Below are 25,448 nucleotides of genomic sequence, written 5' to 3' on the forward strand. Positions count from 1 at the left end.
CGTTCTTGATGACCCACAACCTATTGATGATAGCTTTCCCGATGAGCAACTGAATGTCATCAATACTTCACGTAGTGCACCGTTGTATGCCGATTATGCAAACTATATCGTTGCCAAATATATACCACCTAGTTTCACATACCAGCAAAAGAAGAAATTCTTCTTTGACTTGAGACATTATTTCTGGGATGATCCTCACCTTTATAAGGAAGGAGTAGATGGTGTTATTAGACGTTGTGTACCTGAACATGAATAGGGACAGATCCTACAGAAGTGTCACTCCGAGGCCTACGGAGGACACCATGCGGGAGATAGAACTGCACACAAGGTATTGCAATCAGGTTTCTATTGGCCAGCTCTCTTCAAGGATGCCCGTAAGTTTGTGTTGTCTTGTGACGAATGTCAAAGAATAGGTAATATCAGTAAACGTCAGGAAATGCCTATGAACTATTCACTTGTCATTGAACCATTTTATGTTTGGGGCTTTGGTTATATGGGACCTTTTCCAAAATCCAACGGGTATACCCATATCCTAGTTGCTGTTGATTACGTCACTAAGTGGGTAGAAGCTATCCCCACTAGTAGTGCTGATCACAACACTTCTATCAGGATGCTTAAAGAAGTTATTTTCGCTAGATTTGGAGTCCCTAGATATCTAATGACCGACGATGGTTCACATTTCATTCACGGTGCTTTCTGTAAAACGCTTGCTAAGTACGATGTCAACCATAGAATTGCGCCCCCCTATGACCCTCAGTCCAGTGGTCAAGTAGAGCTAAGCAATAGAGAAATTAAACTAATTCTTCAAAAGACTGTCAACAGGTCTAGAAAGAATTGGTCCAAGAAGCTCGATGATGCACTTTGGGCTTATAGAACTGCCTATAAGAATCCCATGGGCATGTCTCCGTACAAAATGGTGTACGGTAAATCATGTCATTTACCTCTTGAGCTAGAGCATAAAGCTTATTGGGCAATCAAAGAGCTCAACTTTGATCTCAAACTTGCTGGTGAGAAGAGGTTATTTGACATTAGCTCGCTTGATGAATGGAGAACTCAGGCATATGAGAATGCCAAGTTGTTCAAAGAAAAGGTTAAGAGGTGGCATGATAAGAGGATACAAAAGCGTGAGTTCAATGTAGGTGATTATGTCTTGCTATATAATTCTCGTTTAAGATTTTTTGCAGGCAAGCTTCTCCCTAAATGGGAAGGTCCCTATATTGTTGAGGAAGTATATCATTCCGGTGCTATCAAGATCAACAACACGGAAAGTAATTGTCCGAGAGTTGTAAATGGGCAGAGAATCAAGCATTATATCTCAGGTACTCCCATAAATGTTGAAAGGAATATCATCAATACCATAACTCCGGAAGAATACCTAAGGGATATTTATCAGCGTGTTTCAGACTCCGAAAACGAAGAGGTATGTGATTCTGTAAGAAAACATACTCCAAAACTTTTCCAGTAGGAATTTTTCTCCGTTTTGGAATTTTTGAAAAATAGAAAAATTGGAAGTAGTTCGGAAAGCGCGCGAGGAGGCGACAAGCCTGCCACGCGCGGGCCCACCCCTTGTCCGCGCCTCGGGGGCTTGTGGCCACCTCGTGTGCCTCCTGGACTCCGTTTTCATGCGGAGTACTCCTTCTGGCCTGGAAAAAATCATTATATATTCTCCCGTAAGGTCTGACCCTTGTATCACGCAGATTTCCTTTGTTTTCGTTTCGAGCCTATTTTCTGCCGCAGATTTAGGTCAAGATGTCTTAGGATTCAGAGGGGGAGAGCTATGTGGCTGATTACCTCGCTAACCCCAAGGTCTGTGGGGACTTGCATCATTATGGCTGGACCACTGATGAGGAAGAAGATTATGAACCCAAGGGGAAGGAAGGAACAAGTTCCGATGAGGAGCAGGCTCCTCTACCTCGACCTGGAAACACCCATGTGGAGTTCAAGAAGTCGAGCCTGCCTGGCTCAAGGAAGAAACCTAAGACTCTGTTTATCCCTTCTCGTTTCTTGCAGGAGAGTAAGCAGGAATTATGCCAAATGGTGTTGAAGCTTGAAGAAGAAAATGATGATCTCAGGGAGCAGAATTTTATGCTCAGGTGGAAATTAAACAAGCTCAAGACCTCTGCAACAACTCCACCACCATCACCTCCAAAGGAAGACAACTAAGCATGGGTATGGGCAATCCCCTTGGCTTGTGCCAAGCTTGGGGGAGTTGCCCCGGTATCGTATCACCATCACATCTTTTGCCTTTACCTTTGTTTTAGTTTGTTCCTTTTCAGTTTTCTTTTTCTCTAGTAGATTAAAAGTCTTAGTGTTTTAGTCTTGAGTTTTGCTTTGTGTCACCCCCGATGTATTCGAGCTCGTGAGCCATATAATAAAGAGTGTCTTAGTTGAGGGCTTTGCCTCTTGCCATGATCAAAAGAGTGAGAAAAGAACAAAAGCATGAAAGATCATGTAATGATCTTATGGGAAGTGATGGCTTCACATATAAAAAGAATGTTGATTGAAACTTGTTGAGGGTGGACAAACGTAGACCTTGGTCATTGTTGCAATTAATAGGAAGTGATAAAGAAGGAGAGGTTCACATATAAATACATCATCTTTGACACCATCTATGATTGTGAACACTCACTAAACTATTACATGCTTAGAAGTAGATGTTGGACAAGGAAGACAACATAATGAATTGTCTTTGCTTGGTTCCGAACAATGTTATATGATTAGAGATCCCTTAGCATGTGACGATTGCTTCCACCTCTTATTAGCCAAAACTCCCGCACCAAGTAGAGATACTACTTGTGCATCCACAAACCTTCAACCCAGTTTTGCCATGAGAGTCCACCATACCTACCTATGGATTGAATAAGATCTCTCAAGTAAGTTGTCATCGGTGTAAGCAATAAAAATTGCTCCCTAATATGTATGATCTATTAGTGTGTGGAAAATAAGCTTTGTACGAACCTGTGATGAGGAAGACATAAAAGCGACAGACTACATAATAAAGTTCTTTATCACAGGAGGAAATCTAAAGTGACGTTCCTCCGCACTAAGAGGACACGCATCCAAACCTCAACAGCGCATGACAACCTCTGCTTCCCTCTGCGAAGGGCCTATCTTGAACCTTTACTTTTTTGCCCTTGAAAGAGTCATGGTGATCTTCACCAATTCCTTATTTCGCCTTTATCTTGGCTAACGTCATATGCTTGGGAAATATCTATATTCATATGTCAACTTGGAGGTAAGTATTCATGAATTATTATTGTTGACATTACCCTTGAGGTAAGTGGTTGGGAGGCAAAACTATAAGCCCCTATCTTTCTTTGTGTCCGACTGAAACTTTGATCTCATGAGTACCACGTGAGTTGTAGCAATTGTAGAGAACGAAAAGATGATTGAGTATGTGGATTTGCTTTACAAGATCTTATTTGACTCTTTCTGATGTTGTGATAAATTGCAATTGCTTCAATGACTAAAGGTTATCGGTTGCTAATTCTCGGTAAGCTTCTTGATCCATATTTACTTTGTGAAGGAATTGCCACTTTAGCAAGAGATATTATATGTTGGTGTTGTTGTTCTGATCATGATCATGATGCATGCATGTTCGTATTTTGTTTTGTCGACACCTCTCTCCCTAAACATGTGGTCATATTTATTGAGCTCGGCTTTCGCTTGAGGACAAGCGAGGTATAAGCTTGGGGGAGTTGATACGTCCATTTTGCATCATGCTTTCATGTTGATATTTATTGCTTTTTGGGCTGTTATTTCACTTCACTATACAATACTTATGCCTTTTCTCTCTTATTTTGTAAGGTTTACATGAAGAGGGAGAATACCGGCAGCTGGAATTCTGGCCTGAAAAAGGAGCAAGTTTGAGATGCCTATTCCGCGCAACTCCAAAAGGCGTAAAATCAACGTGGATTTTTTTTGGGAATATATAAAAAATACTGGGCCGAAGAAGTGCCAGAGGAGCGCAACTAGGGGGCCACAAGCCTGGTAGGCGCGACCACCCCATGGCCGCGCCTAGGGGGCTTGTGGGCTCCCTGCTGGCCCACTGGCTCCCCTCTTCTGCTATATGAAGGGTTAAATTCCGAAAAAATCAAGAGGAGGCTTTTTCGAGGATTCGCCACCGCCACGAGGCGGAACTTGAGCAGAACCAATCTAGAGCTCGGGCAGGACGATCCTGCCGGGGAAACTTCCCTCTCGGAGGGGGAAATCATCGCCATCGTCATCACCAACACTCCTCTCATCGGAGGGGACTCATCACCATCAACATCTTCATTAGCACCATCTCATCTCCAAACCCTAGTTCATCACTTGTAACCAATCTCTGTCTCGCGACTCCGATTGGTACTTGTAAGGTTGCTAGTAGTGTTAATTACTCTTTGTAGTTGATGCTAGTTGGATTATTTGGTGGAAGAGTTTTTGTTCAGATCCTTGATTCTACTCATTACCTCTCTGGTCATGAATATGATTATGCTTTGTGAGTAGTTACTTTTGTTCCCGAGGACATGGGATAAGTCATGCTAATAGTAGTCATGTGAATTTGGTATTCGTTCAATATTTTGATGTGTTGTAAGTTGTTTTTCCTCTAGTGGTGTTATGTGAACGTCGACTACATAACACTTCACCATTATTTGGGCCTAGAGGAAGGCATTGGGAAGTAGTAAGTAGATGATGGGTTGCTAGAGTGACAAAAGCTTAAACCCTAGTTTATGTGTTGCTTCGTAAGGGGCTGATTTGGATCCACTAGTTTAATGCTATGGTTAGACTTTGTATTAATTCTTATTTCGTAGTTGTGGATGCTTGCAAGAGGGGTTAATCATAAGTGGGATGCTTGTCCAAGTAAGGGCAGTACCCAAGCGCTGGTCCACCCACATATCAAACTATCAAAGTAACGAACGTGAATCATATGAACATGATGAAAACTAGCATAACAGAAATCCCCGTGTGTCCTTGGGAGCGTTTTTCCTCCTATAAGACTTTGTCCAGGCTTGTCCCTTGCTACAAAAGGGACTGGTCCACTTTGCTACACCATTGCTACTTTTGTTACTTGTTGCTTTCTATGAATCATCTCACCACACAACCACTTGTTACTGATAATTTCAGTGCTTGCAGATACTACCTTGCTGAAAACCACTTGTCAAATCCTTCTGCTCCTCGTTGGGTTCGACACTCTTACTTATCGAAAGGACTACGATAGATCCCCTATACTTGTGGGTCATCATACACCTTCGAAGATACATGTAGAGCACCTTTATAGTCACCTAGTTACGTTTTGACGTTTGATACACACAAGGTATTCCTCCGGTGCCAGTGAGTTATATGATCTCATGGTCATAGGAATAAATACTTGACACGCAAAAAACAATAGCAATAAAATGACACAATCAATATGCTATGTACATAGTTTGGGTCTAGTCCATCACATGATTCTCCTAATGATGTGATACCGTTATCATGTGACAACACTTGTCTATGGTCAGTAAACCTTGACCATCTTTGATCAACGATCTAGTCAACTAGAGGCTTAGTAGGGACAGTGTTTTGTCTATGTATCCACACATGTATCTATGTTTCCAATCAATACAATTATAGCATGGATGATAAACGATTATCACGAACAAAGAAATATAATAATAACTAATTTATTATTGCCTCTAGGGCATATTTCTAATAGTCTCCCACTTGCACTAGAGTCAATAATCTAGTTCACATCACTATGTGATTTTAATGAATCCAACACCCATATAGTCCTCGGTTTGATCACGTCTTGATTGTGAGAGAGATTTTAGTCAACGGTTCTGAATCTTTCAGATCTCTGTGTGCTTTACAAATCTTTATGTCATCTTATAAATGCTGGTACTACGTGCTATTCAGAAATACTCCAAATATCTACTCTACTATACGAATCCGTTTTACTACTCAAAGTTATTCAGATTAGTGTCAAAGCTTGCATCGACGTAACCCTTTACGACGAACTCTTTAATCACCTCCATAATCGAGAAAAAAATCCTTAGTTCATTAGTTACTAAGGATAACTTTGACCGTTGTTTAGTGATTCAATCCTGGATCACTCTCTGTACCTCTTAACAGACTTGTGGCAAGGCACATATCAGGTGCGGTACACATCATGGCATACTTTAGAGTCTACGGTTAAGGCATAGAAGACGACCTTTGTCCATTCTCTTTATTCTGTCGTGGTTGGGCTTTGAGTCTTAGTCAAATTCACACCTTACAATACATCCAAGAACTCCTTCTTTACTCATCTATTTTGAACTCCTTCAAAAACCTGTCAAGGCATGCATTACATTGAAAGTTCCATTTAGCGTCTTGATCTATCTCTATAGATCTTGATGCTCAATGTTCAAGTAGCTCTATCCAGGTCTTCCTTTGAAAAACTCCTTTCAAACAACCCTTTATGCTTTACAGAAATTCTACATTACTTCTGATCAATAATATGTCAACCACATATACTTATCAGAAATTCTATAGTGCTCCCACTCACTTCTTTGGAAATACAAGTTTCTAAAAAACCTTGTATAAACCCAAAAGCTTTGATCATCTCATCAAAGCGTATATTCCAACTCTGAGATGCTTGCATGAGTCCATAGAAGGATCGCTGGAGCTTGCATACTTGTTAGCATCCTTAGGATTGACAAAACCATCTAGTTGTATCACATACAACCTTTCCTCAAGGAAATCATCGAGGAAACAATATTTTGACATCCTATGTGCAATATTTCATAATCAATGCAACAATTGCTAACATAATTCCAACAGATTTTTAGCATCGCTATGAGTGAGAAAGTCTCATCATAGTCAACTCTTTGAACTTGTCGGAAACATCTTTGCGATGGCTCGAGCTTTTCTTAATGGTGACTTTTCACAATCATCGTGTGTGTTCTCTTTAAAGATCCATCTTTACTTAACAGTCCTACGACCACCGAGTAGTTCTTCCAAAGTCTACACTTTGTTTTCATACATGGATCCTCTCTCGGATTTTATGGCCTCGAGCCATTTGTCGGAATCCGGGCCCACCATTGCTTCTCCATAGCTCATAGGTTCATTGTTGTTCAACAACATGACCTTCAAGACAAGGTTACCGTATCACTCTGTAGTAGTACGCGACCTTGTCGACCTACGAGGTTTGTAGTAACTTGATCCGAAGCTCAATTGATCACCATCATCCGTTTCCACTTCAATTGGTGTAGGCACCATAGGAACAACTTACTGCGCCCTGCTACACACTGGTTGAAGTGACGGTTCACTAACCTCATCAAGTTTCACCACCCTCCCACTCAATTCTTTCGAGAGAAACCTTTCCTCGAGAAAGGACCCGTTTATAGAAACAAACACTTCACTTCCGGATCTAAGATAGGAGATGTACCCAAGTGTTTTGGATATCCTATGAAGATGCATTTATCCGCTTTGGGTTCGAGCTTATCAGACTGAAACTTTTCCACATAAGCATCATAGCCCCAAACTTTTAAGAAACGATAGCTTAGATTTCTCCAAACCATAGTCTATACTGTGTCATCTCAACGGAAATATGCGGTGCCCTATTTAAAGTGAATGCGGTTGTCTCTAATGGATAACCCATAAACAATAGTGGTAATTCGATAAGAGACATCATAGTATGCACCATATAAAATAGGGCGCGGCTATGATGTTCGGACACACCATCACACTATGGTGTTCTAGGTGGAATGAACTACGAAACAATTTCCACATTGTCTTAATTGTGTACCAAAACTCGCAACTCAGATATTCATCTCTATGATCATATCGTAGATAGTTTATCCTCTTGTCACGATGATCTTCACTCTGAAATAGCTTTGAACTTTTCAATATTTCAGACTTGTGATTCATCAAGTAAATACTCCTGTATCTACTCAAATCATTAGTGAAGTAAGAACATAACGATATCCACTGCGTGCCTCAGCACTCATTGGATTGCACACATCAAAATGTATTGCATCCAACAAGTTACTTTCTTGTTCCATGTGGTATGATTTTGCATGTCTTAAGTGATTCGAAATCAAGTGAGTCCAAACGATCCATCTGCATGGAGTTTCTTCATGCGTTTATACCAACAGGTATGGTTTATACCAATGAGTGAGTACAAAGATCCATCAGCATGGAGCTTCTTCATGCATTTTACACCAACATGACTCAAGCGGCAGTGCCACAAGTAAGTGGTACTATCATTATTACTTTGTATATTTTGGCACCAATATTATGAACATGTGTAACACTACGATCGAAATTCAATAAACCATTGAAGGTAATTATTCAAGCAAATAGAATAACCATTATTCTCTTTAAATGAATAATCGCATTGCAATAAACACGATCCGATCATGTTCATGCTCAACGCAAACACCAAATAACAATTATTTAGGTTTAACACCAATCCCGATGGTAGAGGGAGCGTGTGATGTTTGATCACATCAACCTTGGAAACACTTCCAACACTTATCGTCACCTCGCCTTTAGCTAGTCTCCGTTTATTCTGCAGCTTAGCAATTGAACCGGTATCTAATACCCTCGTGCTACTAGGAGTACTAGTAAAGTACACATCAATATCATGTATATCAAATAGACTTCTGTTGACTTTGCCAGCCTTCTCATCTACCAAGTATCTAGGGTAGCTCCGCCAGAGTGACCGTTCCCCTCATAACAGAAGCACTTAGTCTCGGTTTTGGGTTCAATCTTGGATTTCTTCATTAGAGCAGCAACCGGTTTGCCGTTTCATGAAGTATCCCTTCTAGCCCTTTCCCTTCTTGAAATTAGTGGTTTTACTAACCATCAACAATTGATGCTCCTTCTTGATTTCTACTTTCACAGTGTCAAACATTGCGAATCGCTCAAGGATCATCATATCTATGCTTGATATGTTATAGTTCATCACGAAGGTCTAGCAGCTTAGTGGCAGTGACTTTGGAGAACCATCACTATCCCATCTGGAAGATTAACTCCCACTTGATTCAAGCGATTGTTGTACTCAGACAATCTGAGAACATGCTCAACGATTGAGCTTTTCTCCTTTACTTTGTAGACAAAGAATCTTGTCGGAGGTCTCATACCTCTCAACAAGGGCATGAGCATGAAATCTCAATTTCATCTCTTAGAACATCTCTTATGTTCTGTGATGTTTCAAAACGCCTTTGGCGCCTTGCTTCTAAGCCATTAAGTATTACGCACTGAACTATCACGTAGTCATCAAAACCGTGTATGTCAGATGTTCGCAGCATCCACAGATGACGCTCGAGGTGTAGCACACTGAGTGGTGCATTAAGGACATAAGCCTTCTGCGCAGCAATGAGGACAATCCTCAGTTTTACGAACTAAGTCCGCAAAGTTGCTACTATCATCTTTCAACTAAATTTTCTCTAGGAACATATAAAAAATAGTAGAGCTATAGCGCAAGCTACATCATAATTCGCAAAGACCTTTTGACTATGTTCATGATAATTAGAGTTTAACTAATTAGTTTACTTAATAAACTCCCACTCAAAAAGTACATCCCTCTAGTCATTTGAGTGGTACATGATCCAAATCCACTAACTCAAGTCCGGTCATCACGTGAGTTGAGTATAGCTTCAGTGGTAAGCATCTCTATGCTAAACATATCAACTATACGATTCATGCTCGACCTTTCGGTCTCTTGTGTTCCGAGGCCATGTCTGTACATGCTAGGCTCGTCAAGTTTAACCCGAGTGTTCCGCGTGTGCAACTATTTTGCACCCATTGTATGTGAACGTTGAGTCTATCACATCCGATCATCACGTGGTGTCTCAAAACGACGAACTGTCGCAACAGTGCACAGTCGGGGAGAACACAATTTCTTCCTGAAATTTTAGTGAGAGATCACCTTATAATGCTATCGCCGTTCTAAGCAAAATAAGGTGCATAAAAGGATTAACATCACATGCAATTCATAAGTGACATGATATGGCCATCATCTTGTCCTTCTTGATCTCCATCACCAAAGCACCAACATGATCTTCTTGTCACCTGCGCCACACCATGATCTCCATCATCATGCCACCATCGAGGTTGTCGTGCTATCTATGCTATTACTACTAAAGCTACGACCTAGCAATATAGTAAACGCATCTGCAAACACAAACGTTAGTTTAAAAACAACCCTATGGCTCCTGCCTGTTGCCATAGCATCGACGTGCAAGTCGATATTAACTATTACAACATGATCATCTCATACATCCAATATATCACATCACGTCATTGTCCATATCATATCACAAGCATACCCTGCAAAAACAAGTTAGACGTCCTCTAATTTGTTGTTGCATGTTTTACGTGGCTGCTATGGGTATCTAGTATGATCGCATCTTACTTACGCAAAAACCACAACGGAGATGTGCAAATTGCTATTTAACCTCTCTCCAAGGACCGCCTCGGACAAATAAAATTCAACTAAAGTTGAAGAAACAGACACCTGCGAGTCATCTTTTATGCAATGAGGTTGCATGTCGATCGATGAAACCAGTCTCTCGTAAGCGTACGATTTATGTCGGTCCGGGCCACTTCAATCCAACAATACCGCTGAATCGAGAAAAGACTAAGGAGGGCAGCAAATCGAACATCACCGTCCACAAAACCTTTTGTGTTATACTCGAGATAACATCTACGCATGAACCTAGCTCATGATGCCACTGTTGGGGAACGTTGCATGGGAAACAAAAAAAATTCCTACGCACACGAAGACCTATCATGGTGATGTCCATCTACGAGAGGAGATTAGATATGCGTACCCTTGTAGATCGCTTAGCAGGAAGCGTTAAGAAACACGGGTTGATGTAGCGGAACATCTTCACGATCCGTCCCTTGAACCGTCCCACGATCCATCCCACGAACCGTCTTCCGATCCTTCCCACGATCCGTTCCGATCTAGTGCCGAACGGACGGCACCTCCGCGTTCAGCACACGTACAGCTCGACGATGATCTCGGCCTTCTTGATCCAGCAAGCAAGATAGAGAATTAGATGAGTTCTCCAGCAGCGTGACGGCGCTCCGATGGTGGTGATGATCTACTCCTGCACGGCTCCGCCCGAGCTCCGCAGAAATCCGATCTAGAGGTAAAACTATGTGGAATAGGCTAGAGTTGCACGTGGCAAAGTTGTGTCTCAAAAGCCCTAAACCACCTATATATATAGGAGGAGGGGAGGGGCTATCCTTGGGGCTCAAGGCCCTCAAGGGTGCGCTGGCCAAGGGGGAGGAGTTGGACTCCAACCCCAATTCGGTTTGGTGGGGAAGGAGTCCACTCCTTCCTTCCCACCTCCCTCTCTTTTTTTCTTCTTCTTTCCTTTGGTATTTTTGCTTGTGGCGCCATAGCCTTCTTGGGCTGACTCCACCAGCCCACTAAGGACTTGGTGCGCCACCCTAGGGCCTTGGGCTCACTCCCGGGTGGGTAGGCCCCTCCCGGTAAACACCCGGAACCCATTCGTCACTCCCGGTACACTGCCGAAATTACCCGAAACTTTTCGGTGACCAAATGAAACCATCCTATATATCAATCTTCATTTCCGTACCATTCCGGAAACCTTCGTGACGTCCGTGATCTCATCCGGGACTCCGAACAACATTAGGTAGCCACACATATAACTCAACTATACTAAAACATCCTCGAACCTTAAGTGTGCAGACCCTCGGGTTCGAGAACTATGTAGACATGACCCGAGACACTCCTCGGTCAATATCCAATAGCGGGACATGGATGCCCATATTGGATCCTACATATTCTACGAAGATCTTATCGGTTGAACCTTAGTGCCAAGGATTCATATAATCCCGTATGTCATTCCCTTTGTCCTTCGGTATGTTACTTGCCCGAGATTCGATCGTCGGTATCCGCATACCTATTTCAACCTCGTTACTGACAAGTCTCTTTACTCGTTGCGTAATACAAGATCCCGTGACTCACATTTAGTCACATTGCTTGCAAGGCTTGTATGTGATGTTGTATTACCGAGTGGGCCCCGAGATACCTCTCCGTCACACGGAGTGACAAATCCCAGTCTGGATCCATACTAACTCAACGGACACCTTCGGAGATACAAGAGCACCTTTATAGTCACCCAGTTACGTTGTGATGTTTGATACACACAATGTATTCCTCCGGTGCGAGTGAGTTATATGATCTCATGGTCATAGGAATAAATAGTTGACACACAGAAAACAATAGCAATAAAGTGACACTATCAATATGCTACGTACATAGTTTGGGTCTAGTCCATCACATGATTCTCCTAATGATGTGATCCCGTTATCAAGTGAAAACACTTGTCTATGGTTAGGAAACCTTGACCATCTTTGATCAACGATCTAGTCAACTAGAGGCTTAATAGGGACAGTGTTTTGTCTATGTATCCACACATGTATCTATGTTTCCAATCAATAAAATTATAGCATGGATAGTAAACGATTATCACGAACAAAGAAATATAATAATAACTAATTTATTATTGCCTCTAGGGCATATTGCCAACAGTCTCCCACTTGCACTAGAGTCAATAATCTAGTTCACATCACTATGTGATTTTAACGAATCCAACACCCATATGGTCCTGGGTTTGATCACGCCTTGCTTGTGAGAGAGGTTTTAGTCAACGGTTCTGAATCTTTCAGATCCGTGTGTGCTTTACAAATCTTTATGTCATCTTATAGATGCTGCTACTACGTGCTATTCAGAAATACTCCAAATATCTACTCTACTATACGAATCTGTTTTACTACTCAGAGTTATTCGGATTAGTGTCAAAGCTTGCATCGACAGAACCCTTTACGACGAACTCTTTAATCACCTCCATAATCGAGAAAAATTCCTTAGTTCATTAGTTACTAAGGATAACTTTGACAACTGTTTAGTGATTCAATCCTGGATCACTCTCTGTACCTCTTAACAATCTTGTGGCAAGGCACATATCAGGTGCGGTACACAACATGGCATACTTTAGAGTGTACGGTTAAGGCATAGAAGACGACCTTCGTCCATTCTCTTTATTCTGCCGTGGTCGGGCTTTTAGTCTTACTCAAATTCACACCTTACAACACAGCCAAGAACTCCTTCTTTACCGATCTATTTTGAACTCCTTCAAAAACCTATCAAGGCATGCATTAAATTGAAAGTTCCATTTAGCGTTTTGATCTATCTATATAGATCTTGATGCTCAAGGTTCAAGTAGCTCTATCCAGGTCTTCCATTGAAAAACTCCTTTCAAACAACCCTTTATGATTTACAGAAATTCTACATTACTTCCGATCAACAATATGTCAACCACATATACTTATCAGAAATTCTCTAGTGCTCCCACTCACTTCTTTGGAAATACAAGTTTGTAAAAAACCTTGTATAAACCCAAAAGCTTTGATCATCTCATCAAAGCGTATATTCCAACTCCGAGATGCTTGCACCAGTCCATAGAAGGATCGCTGGAGCTTGCATACTTGTTAGCATCCTTAGGATTGACAAAACCATCTGGTTGTATCACATACAACGTTTCCTCAAGGAAATCGTCGAGGAAACAATGTTTTGACATCCGATGTGAAATATTTGACAAACAATGCAGCAATTGCTAACATAATTCCAACAGATTTTTAGCATCGCTACGAGTGAGAAAGTCTCATCGTAGTCAACTCTTTGAACTTGTCGGAAACATCTTTGCGATAAGTCGAGCTTTTCTTAATGGCGACTTTTGACCATCATCGTCCGTCTTCTCTTTAAAGATCCATCTTTACTTAATAGTCCTACGACCATCGAGTAGTTCTTACAAAGTCTACACTTTGTTTTCATACATGGATCCTCTCTTGGATTTTATGGCCTCCAGCCATTTCTCGGAATCCGGGCCCACCATCGCTTCTCCATAGCTCGTAGGTTCATCCTTGTTCAACAACATGACCTCCAAGACAAGGTTACCGTACCACTCTGTAGCAGTACGTGACCTTGTGATGCAACAGCCGATGAATTGAAGATGTTGCAACTTAATGCACAAGCCTTTGACATCATCTGCAACTGTCTATGCCCCGAAGAATTCAACAAAATCAGCCGCCTTGAGGCTGCAAAAGAAATTTGGGATACTTTGATCGATATGCACGAAGGTACTGATTCTGTTAGAGAATCTAAGTTGGATGTGCTTGAAAGTCAGCTTTACAAGTTCAAGATTAAGGATGGTGAAGGTTTCGCTGAAATGTACTCTAGGCTAGCTCTAATCACCAATGAGATTGACGGCTTAGGAAGTGAAGAGATGACTGACAAATTCATCATCAAGAAGATACTTGGAGCTCTTGATGGAAAGTATGACACTGTGTGCACATTGATTCAAATGATGCTAAACTACAAAGATCTCAAGCCAACTAAAGTCATTGGTAGGAATGTCGCTCACGAGATGTCACTCAAGGACAAGGATGAGATGCACAACAAGTCAAGCAGTGATTACAAAGCTTCATGTGATGCTCCCGCTACTTCAAAGGACAATCTTGTCACTGATGAAGAGATAAGCCTCATGGTCAGAAAATTCAACAAGTTCTACAAGAGTAGAGGCAAAGAGAAGATGTCAAGCTCAAGATATGATGAGAAGCGTTCGTAGAGTCGTGATCGAAACTGCTACAATTGTGGGAAGCCTGGACACTACTCTAATGAGTGCTAGACTCCCTACAAACAAAGAGAAGAGTCATCTCGAAGACGAAGCTCAAGATACGAGTCACCTCATGGAGAGAGAATGAGTAGAGAAGATCGTTATGAACGAAGACACTCACGGAGAGGCAAGGAATCAGATAAGAAGGACAAATACACCAGGAGCAGCTCAAGAAGAAGACATCAAGCTCATGTTGGTGAATGGGTCTCCCCCTCCGAGTCTGACAACCAATCCGAGAGAAGCTACCACTCAAGCTCTGACTATAGTCAAGATGAAGGTGTTACCGGCATTGCGCTCGTTTCCTCCAACTCGTGTGACTTATTTGATTCACCAAGCGAGGGAGTCTGTTAGAGCATATTTCTCCATATGTGGTTTTGGTAATTGATGATAATCCCTATGGACTAATGGTTTCCTTAAGTTATATTCGAAGGATTTGTCCATAGGCACTTCTTGAAGTCCATCTGTTGGTTTCAATGAGTGTATATGATGACCAAGGTGGTATTCAAAGTATTATCCAAAGATTGGTCATAAAGACACAAGGTCTTTCAATACTAAGAAGAGAGTAAATCAAGATGATGAACATACAAAGCGTACAAGATGTACCGAGAAGGATCAAGTGATCCCATGGTATGGTAAGCACTGTCCATAACGCTTTTGTGTACTAACCCATGTCTTCGTGGGAGTTCTATGTGGGGTTAGGTGTGTTTCCATGGGTTTGTGTCAAGAGGAAGATTTCATTCAACCTATGAAGGATGACATCAAGTGGTAATCGTCATCAAGATTGCGGTGTGCAAGTTCAGGTGGAGCATCACGAAGATATCATGCTTCAAGCTTGTCGTCCATTGTGGTGGCAATGGACTTGTGAATAATGTGCTCAAGAGTGGCTCACCCAGAGTGAGTATGGGGGAGAAATCAAGAAAGGTGGTCCATCTTGAGGAAGCCAAGATCATCATCATCTAGCTCAAGAGGACTAGGTGCAAGGTATAGGTTTTCCCTTGATAGGTTTTTCTATTATCGGTTAGTTTCCCGTACTGTCAAAGGGGGCTCTCAAGTGAGTAGCTTGATCGTATCATTTGTTTAGATCTCAAACCATTTGCATTCTTGCATCATATCTCGGTTCTTGTTTTGTGTTTCTCCTTGTGAGTTTTAGAGATTATGTCCATCTTCATGACAAGCTCAAGTTCATAAAAAATGGAGTCCATATGCATCTTCTATGATGTTTTTGATGTTGGAAGTTTTTGCCGGTTCTTCATTCATTGAGGTCTCACATCTCTATATCATTGGCATTTTCATAACTGCGTGTTCATAAGATTTTATGTCGCTGTTGGATAGCTCTTGTCGTTGTGAATTTAACAAGCTTGAGTTTGCTCGATTCGGAGTTCGTATGCGAAAGTTATGGCAGTTTCAGTATCCAGCGGCAGTACCGCTCCTGGTGCTAGTGGTAGTACCGCTCCTGGAGCGGTAGTGTTGAGGTATAAATGCATTTCCTAGTCTCTTCCATCAGACCGGTCTTTTGGTTGCATTGGTTAGAGCATGCACTTCTACATGGTATCAGAGCCAAGAGGTCTTGAGTTCAAGACCCGGCTGGCGCAATTAAATTGCAGACCAATTTCAGTCCACGTTTAGGCCCGAGGGAGCCACACGTGAGGGGTAATGTTAAGGTATAAATGCATTGCCTAGTCTCTTCCATCAGATCGGTCTTTTGGTTGCATTGGTTAGAGCATGCACTTCTACACATAGTACCGCCCCTGGAGCGGTAGTAATTTTTTACTACCACTCCCGGGCGGTAGTACCGCTCCCTCGGACGTTTTGGGAGCGGTAGTACCGCTCCGGTCGGGCTGCGAGTGGGGGTAACGGTTGGATTCTTTCCCCCATTATATAAAGGAGGTATTCTTCCCCATTGGATATTATCCATCCATTGAGCTCGTGTTCTTCCCCCATTGTTGACCTTCTTAGAGCTTGCTAACTCTCAATCCCTCCAATGATTCTTGCTAGTTCTTGAGGGAAAAGAGAGAGGAGATCTAGATCCACATCTCCACCAATCACTTTCTCCTCTATGTGAGGTGAACCCCTTGGAGCTTGATCTTGGAGTTCTTTGTGAGCTCCTTGTTCTTCCTCTCATATTTCTCCATAGCTTTTGTTGTTGTGGAGGGATTTGAGTGTGAGGGACTTGACCACTTCGTGTGTTCTTGCCATTGCATTAGTTGCATCGATTTGAGTTCTCCACGGTGATACGTGGAAGTGAGAAGTTGAGAAGCTTATTACCCTTGGGTACTTGGTACCCCTAGAAGCTTGCTGGTGCCTCAGATCTCAATCATTGTGGTGTAAAGCTCCGGGCAAGCGTCGGGGTCTCCAATTAAATTGTGGAGATTGCCCCGAGCATTTGTGGTCACCTCGAAGCCATATGCCATTGTGGTGAAGCTTCATGGTGTTGTTGGGAGCCTCCAATTAAGTTGTGGAGATTGCCCCAACCTTGTTTGTACGGGTTTGGTGACCACCCTCAAGAGTCCCTTAGTGGAATCATGACATCTTGCATTGTGCGAGGGCGTGAGGAGATTACGGTGGCCTTAGTGGCATCTTGGGGAGCATTGTGCATCCACACCACTCCAAATAGAGATTAGCATCCGCAAGGGTGTGAACTTCGGGATACCTCGTCGTCTCCGCGTGCCTCGGTTATCTCTTGCCCGAACCCTTTACTTATGCACTTTACTTTATGATAGCCATATTGTTTCTTGTAATATATCTTGCTACCACTTAGTTGTTTATCTTGCTTAGCATAAGTTGTTGGTGCACATAGGTGAGCCTAGTTGTTTTCGGTTTTGTGCTTGACAAATTAAACATTAGTTTTATTCCGCATTTGTTCAAGCCTAAACCGTAATTTTTTTAAAGCGCGTATTCACCCCCCTCTAGGCGACATCCACGTCCTTTCAGAGTCGAAAACTGCTTCATGGCTAAATGCCCCAAGGTATCTGTGACGCCCTCGGTTTAATCGTACGCTAAACATACACGCAAATGCGTACGATCAAACCCAAGGACTCACGGGAAGATATCACAACACAACTCTAAACACAAATAAAATAACATCAGCTTCATATTACAAGCCAGGGGCCTCGAGGGCCAGAATACAAAAGCTCGATAAACACACGAGTCAGTGGAAGCAACAATATCTGAGTACAGACATAAAACATGGGGTGCCTTAGAGAAGGCTAGCACAAAAGATACAACGATCGAACGAGGCGAGGCCTCCTGCCTCGGAACCTCCTAACTACTCCTGATCATCAGCGGCCTCCACGTAGTAGTAGGCACCATCGGGGGTAGCAGTCGTCGCCGGCGGGGACCTCCATCTCCTGGGCTCCATCATCTGGTCGCAGCAAACGGATCAAGGGGACAAGGGGGAGCAAAGCAGCGGTGAGTACTCATCCAAAGTACTCGCAAGACTTACATCAAAACTATGCTAAATATGCATCAGTATCAAAGAAGGGGGGGGTTATATGTGGACTGACTGCAACAATGCGACAATAAAGAGAGAAGGCCTAGTCCTATTGAAGACTAGCATCTTCAGGGTCTTGCAGCAATAGACGAGAGTAGAACAGGGGTAACACATTAATAGTCATATTGTTGCAGCAATATTAAAGTGAGGTCACGCCTAAAGATCCTCCCTCGACTCCCTGCGAGGAAGCAATCCCGAGGCAAACTAATTCCAGTTAAGTAACAATTGTAGTTGTATAAGACGGGGCACAACTCCAAGTCGTCCTGTAACCGTGGACACGGCTATCCGAATAGTTAATTTTCATCCCTGCAGGGGTGCACCACATGTCCCGTCACGCTCGATAACACTCTGGCCGGACATACTTTTCTGGGTCCTGCCCGGCCTCGGAATATCGACACATCGCAGCCCCACCTAAGACTAATCAGAGAGGTCAGCCCGCCGGTCTAAATCCTAAGCGCAAAGGGTTCATGGGCCCAGTCCCCTCCGCGCTGCTGCACGATGCGAGGGCGGCTGACGTTAGTCCTAGCATCCCTTAATCACAAGCGCAGTGCATCTCGGGACAACTCGGGCGCGCGCCACTACGATTGCTGACATCTGAAAAGCTTCGGCTGATACCGCGACGCCGAGTACCCATAATTCTTCCCGCGTAGCCGGTTAGTGCGAAAAGGTCTCCGACCAACCCAGATCAAATACCCAAATCCATTAACATTTTAAATAGGCCAGCAACACAGTCTCACGGGAATCCACCCGTCTTACAACTAATCACCAATGATCCCAGTAACATGGTCGAGTAACTGTGTGGCTGTAACATCGGGGGGAATCCGAGGTATCACCCTCGTTGGACTCCGAACAATGTACCCGTCAAGGTGGTCTTAGAGGAATCACCCTCGAGGGTCCCACACTTGAGGGGTTGCACGACAGAGGCGTCATCGGGAATGGTGAAAGAGGAATCACCCTCGATAACCACGACCGACTAGCTATACTACAGAGATATCATCAGGAGAACTTAGTGAGGTGTCACCCTCGGTACCCGATAGTATCTCTGTAGCGTCGTACAACGAAGGGGGTGTATGTGCTGTGTCAGGGCTGGCTCGTCGATCAGGGATCGAGATTTGAAAACAAGCGGGGCAACTGAACTACAGGGTCAGAGGGGATGACTGCTCCACCTATACTAGGCATATTAAAGGTATAGGACTGAAAGTAGCAGTTCATCAAAAACAGGCTATGCATCAGATATAGGAGCTAACTACAATAGTAGCAAAATACTAGTGCAAGCAGTAGGAAGAAAGACATAGGCGATATAGGAATGATCAAGGGGGGTTTGCTTGCCTTGCTGCTCTGCGGCAAAGGACTGATCGGCAGGGTCGTAGATGTACCCGGCAGCAGCGTCAGTCTCGGGGTCTACCGGTAAGAAGAGGGGGAAGAAACAATAAATAATAGCAACGGTGCAACACAAAGCATGACATGGCAAGATGCAGGCTAGACATGAGCTAACGCAGCAACATCCGTCATAGACGGGTCGGAAGAATATCTGACGATATTTTCCGCGTCTCGGGCTACTACCGGTTATACTGGAAACGATGGAAATGTTCCATGTTTTCTATGCTAGGAACGCGTGACACACGAATGGACCGTGTATCCGGGTTCGTCTCGTTCTGCTGATCAACTTTCATGTTGAAAATATTTTGACCTGACTTACGGATTATTTAATATTAAATTTTAAAGTTTTATTCAACAATTAGGAATTAAAAACAGATTTAAATAATTTAATAAAAAGCTATTATGACATCAGCATGATGTTAGTGTTGACATCACAGTTGGCTGGTCAACAGACCAGCGGGTCCCGAACGTCATGGGCACAAGTTTTAATTAAGATTAAATATTAATTAATCAGATTAATTTAGTGGGGGACCCACGTGTCATATTCTAACTATTCTAATTAATTAATTAACTAATATATCTATTTATTTATTTAATAAAAACATTATTTTTATTTTTATATTTTAATTTTCACTTTTCTTTAAAAGAGGTTGTGGGCCCCCCCTGTCATAGACAGCGGGGTGCGTTGGCCCCACCGGTAAGCGGCTTTAGGCCAAAAACATATTTTTATTCACAGATTCATAACCATACAAATATCATATTCCTCCACATACCTATATACGCAAATACATACATAAATACGGGCATCAAATACATACATACGGAATACAACACTTGTTTTTATTTCTTTCTAACTCTCATCTATCTCACAACTCTGTGTGTTAACACAAGAGACAACACAGAGTTCTGTGTGCTAACTCAACATAGAAGAACAAAATCTTCAATCCTTCCTACCGGTCTCTATCGTCGACGGATCGAAGCCCCGTTTGCCGGAACGGAACCGGGACGGCGAGGAGAACAAGATGGTGGGAGGAGCCTGAGGAGGGGCTCACCGACGTTGAGGAGAGGGCCCGGTGAAGCCGGAGTTCTCGTGAGGCGGAGGTGACGGCGAGGAGGAAGACGATGCATTGACGGTGGTGCCGGTGCCGGTGAGGACGGTCGCTGGCGAGGAGAGCCGCCGAGAGGGGCCCCGGTGAGGAGGGGCCCCCGGGGATGAAGGGCCGCCGGAGGGGCTCCTGGGGCCGCGGTGGGGCGGTGCAGGGGAGGGAGGCCGATGGGGCTTGCAGGGGAGGGCCGGTCGGCGTGGCTCCTGGGGCCGACCGTCGGGGCTCCCGGCGGATTTGGAGCGGGACGTAGGCGCTCTCTGTCTCGTCTCTCGCGGGGAAGGGGCTCGGTCCCGGTGGGAGACCGAGGGAGGGGCTGCCGTGGGGAGAGTTGCCCTGGGGGAGGGAGTGGCCGAGGAGGGCTGGGGCCGACGGGGGGATCTCGGGGTCACGGGAGAGGGAGAGGAACGGTGCGTGGGTGTTGCTGCCGAGAGAGAGAGGAGGGGTTCAGTGCAGGGGGAAAAGGAAGGGTCGGTGGGGGGGGAGAGGACCGAGAGGAGGGGGGCCCTCGGTTGCGTGGTAGGTGGGAGGGGTGCGGGGGAGGGGGCTCGTGGGGAGGGAGCCCCTCGGTGGATCGATGGGATCCAGGGGATCGAGCGTGGGGCGCTCCCCTGGAGGCGGCAGATGGGAACGGGAGGAGCAGGGGGTGCGCTAGGGTTCGGGTGGGAGTTGCCGGCTAGGCCACTTTGGCCCAGTCTGCCAAGGGCTCGGTTGTTTTTTTGTTTTTTTATCATTTGTTTTTCTTTCTTTTACTTTCTGACATTCTATTATTATTATTTTCTTATATATATATATATATCTTTCTGTTCTAACTATATAGGACTTTTAATACCATTAAAAATGTCCGATTCATTTTTATAACTTATTAGGGAGTTTCAATAACTCTCTTGACATTTTTACTTAACATCACAAAACGTTTGTCGTTCGACTTTATTTTTAAATTTCGAACTCGACTTGGTTTTCGACTAACACGAGATCCACGATAGAATTTATGATGACGTGGCTTCACTGGCGTGGGATTACTGTCGCTTGACTACAGGGGTTACTGTAGCACCAATCCGGGGATGTCACAGTATCACACCCCGAGTATCTTGATTTCAATAGTGATGAGGATGACTTGTTAGGAGAAGACGACTTGCTCTTTGATAAAACTAGTGATTGCACTGAAAATTAACTTGCTAATTATCATGCTAGTAAAGATAAATCGAATGATGATGATAAGAAAGAGATTGAACGACTAACTAAAGAATTAAACACTCTTAAGTTAGCTCATGAGACTACTCTAGAAGATCATCGGGAGCTTGCAAGAACTCATGAGAAGCTATGCTTCGAGAAGCTCAATTTGGAGCAAGAGCATGAGTTCCTAATAGCAATCAAATATGATCTTCGAAAGAAGAGTTCTTCTTATCTAGCCAAACGATTACTCTTCTCTACTTTTGTTCCACAAGTTAAACCCAAGAACACTAGTAACAAAGGCAAGAAAGTTTCTTCATCTAGTAACAACCATGCTAAAGCCAAATCTAATGACGTTGTTTCTAGTAGCTCTCTTGATTCCACTAATGATTCTCTTAGCTAAGTTACACTTGAACAAGAAAATGATTTATAGAGAGTGGTGTATTCAAGAGTCTTGCCGGAAGTAAGAAATTTGAGGAAATTGTACGCAAGCAAGGAGGACATCGGAAGAAACAAGGTGTTGGCTACTTCAACGTCAACGGAGATGATTGGGAAGAAGGTCCATATCCCATTCCTAAGTTTGTTCCTCAAGATAAGAAGTATGATCTTACTCCTCCCAAGGTAACAAGCTCACAAGATGACCTTCCACCACAAGACCTCAAGGTCAAGGGAAAGCTTCAAGATCACATTGACTTTTATGAAGAAGAACCCCAAGTCAAGGTCAAGTGGATTCCGAAGGACACTTCTAGCACTACCTCATCTAGTGCTACCACAACTCCAAGGATCCCCATAAAGTTGATGTGGATTACCAAGAGGAAGAACTAGCAGGTTCTTGAGGAGTGACTCTACCAATGAAATTCACTCTCATTCATTTTGGCAAGAACTATCTGCAATCAACCTCAACCATATGCACTAGTTCAAGGAGTCACACATTCCTTCAAAGGTAAGCAAGGAACAAGGTAATGAATGCATCTTTGGACATCATCCCATTTTTGTTTCACTCCATGTCCATATATATTCTTGCATATGTTCTTGTTGCTTTGGGACTAACCCAGGTAGGTGAGAATAGTAAGAAACAACAAGGATTGCTCCCAACTCAAGATGATCTTCATCAACATTGAGCATCCACTACTACTTCACCTACTTGAAGTCTTCTACGACATAACCCAAGGTTAGTTTGTACCTCTTAGGGGGGATGTCATATCAAGGGGGAGCTTTGCTCTAAATCTTGAGTATAAGCATCTCCTAAGGATATGAACACATTAATGCTTATGTAAAAGTGGTAACTCCACTCATGCTTAACGATGAGTATGACCTATGATCAAGTATTCTTACTTGGGTCCTATGTCAATATACTCATATATAGATGACTTTGTCATCGCCCAAGTGCTTGATAGTTGCTAGGATGTTTGTGCATGTTCACCATATTTTATTTATCATTCTTATTGTGTGAGCATGTTGGTTTGCATTTGTTTACTCAATCGAGAACATCCAGTTGTTGTTATTTGGCTCTTGATTTGTATTTTGCCAATTGGATGGACAAGAATGCCTAGGACACTTCTCTAGCTATCTATGCTATCTCATCTCAAGTTCTATTCATGCTTCATCACAAAACTTGAACAAGCACTTACCGATCCCTCTATGTGAAGGTGCACTCAGAGTTCCGTATCGTCAAAGGCTGCCTTCCAAAACCTCTTTGTGAATCTCGGTGCAACCAACTCCACAAACTCGGTTCCACCGAATTCTAGAGTTGATCCAGGTTTTCATCTCGGTACCACCGAAATCACAAACTCGGTTACACCGAGTTTCCGTGTCAATGACAGTAGAGGAACACGATGACACCGATCTTGTCATCTCGATGACACCGATCTTGTCATCTCGATGACACCCACAGTGAAAGGGTGTATATTCCAGCGGACCGAATCTTTGATTTCCAATCGTCAAACCCGTTTCGCCTCAAACCCTAAGCTGCCTCGTGGACCCGTGGTCATCGCCCTTGACTCCCCACGCGTCTCCGCCGCTGGGAATCACCACCGTCGACAGATTCTTCACCATCGTCGCCGCCGTAGCCGAACCACCGCTAAGGGTATGGTTCGGATCTCCTTCTGCGTTCCTCGTTCCAACTCTTACGCATTGGGAATTTTTATCTACAATCCACCATGTGCTAGTCTCTCCATCCACCAGAAGATCCTGTAGAACTAGCAAACAAAAAAATAGGTTTAGCTGTCCGCAGACCCCATCTCGGTGTCTCTGAGTTGCAAAACTTGGTGCTACTGATTTTGAACCTAGGTTTCTTGAGAATGAACTCGGTGAAACTGAGTTGTCATTTTCGGTGCCACTGAGAGTGATGACCAAGTTTCTGTTAAGAAGTTCATGTGTGTCACTGACTCCGAAAGTTCAAACTCGGTGCTACCGATTTGTGATCTGCAGAAAGTTAAGACTAAGGATTTTTGTTCAAATTTTCAGAAACTTCTGTGTTTTGCGATGCTCAACTTTTCTGCTCTTCCATATCTGCTTCACAGGTCTGCTTGTCTGCTGGTCTACTGGTTGCTTGTTTTGTCTGTGAGGATGTCAGGATTTGGTGATAGCCAGAAAGACTACAGAGAAAACATTATTGAGTTGGACTCACGCACAAGACCTGAGAAGACAGCTTTTGACCCAAGTTCTCCTAGCTCTCATGGCTTTCCCAAAGCAGCCACTAGGCAGAGGAAGAAGCTTGTATCAGATGAAGAGGACTCAGATTTTGTGTCGGAGGAAACTTCAGCTCCTCCAAAGGCTCCAAGAAAGGCAGTCGGAAAAGTATCTGCTAATCCTGCTGATCTGAGAGCACCTGCTTATGTAAGGAGAAGCACATCACTGCCCATTGATGAACCTGCTAAGAAAGATGGTGCAAAGAGAGCTAGAAAAAGGGTGATTTGTGTTGTTGGAAGACAGACTTCCATGTTTGAGGACCCTGAGGAAGCTGCTGGAGAAGAAGAAGAAGATGAGATCCCAGCTCCTCCTAAGAAGAAGAAGCTCTTAGCTGATGCTATGTCCAATAAATCTTCTTCTAAGCCTCCTCCTAAGGCTAAGAAGACAGTAGCTCACCGGAAGACCACAAGACATACCTACAACTGCTAAGGAGAAAGGCCCTGCTTCCAGTGCCTTTATTGCAGAGGAAGAAGAAGATGAGAATGAAACCATTCTCACGAAGCTCCGTCCTCATCTCCCAATTGATAATGATACTCATCCTATAGCTAAAGACATGAAGAAGAGGAAGAATGCAGGTCTAAGGAAGTGGAGAGCTAATAATCCATATGATGTCAGAAGAATAACTCTTGTTGATCCAAGGTTTCACACCAAGGAACAACAAGATTTTTATGAGACTGTCTTGTTTGATAAATGTCCAGCTGTCAGTTATATGACATATGCTGACTGGGCTTATATCAAAGCCAATGAAGACTTCTTTCCCCATGTTCGAGAGAATTTCAGACTAGTGGACATTGAAGATTTTGTTAGAAAGGAGATGACCCCATGGAATGATGAGCTAATCATGCAATTCTACTCGACTGTTCATTTCTTTGGAGATGGTTCCATTGTCTGGATGACGGATGGTCATGGATATGAGTCAACAATTGATGAGTGGGCCACTATCATTGGTGCCCCTAA

The sequence above is a fragment of the Hordeum vulgare genome, chromosome 5H (genome assembly GCF_904849725.1).
Source record: "Hordeum vulgare subsp. vulgare chromosome 5H, MorexV3_pseudomolecules_assembly, whole genome shotgun sequence".
Classification (NCBI taxonomy): domain Eukaryota; kingdom Viridiplantae; phylum Streptophyta; class Magnoliopsida; order Poales; family Poaceae; genus Hordeum; species Hordeum vulgare.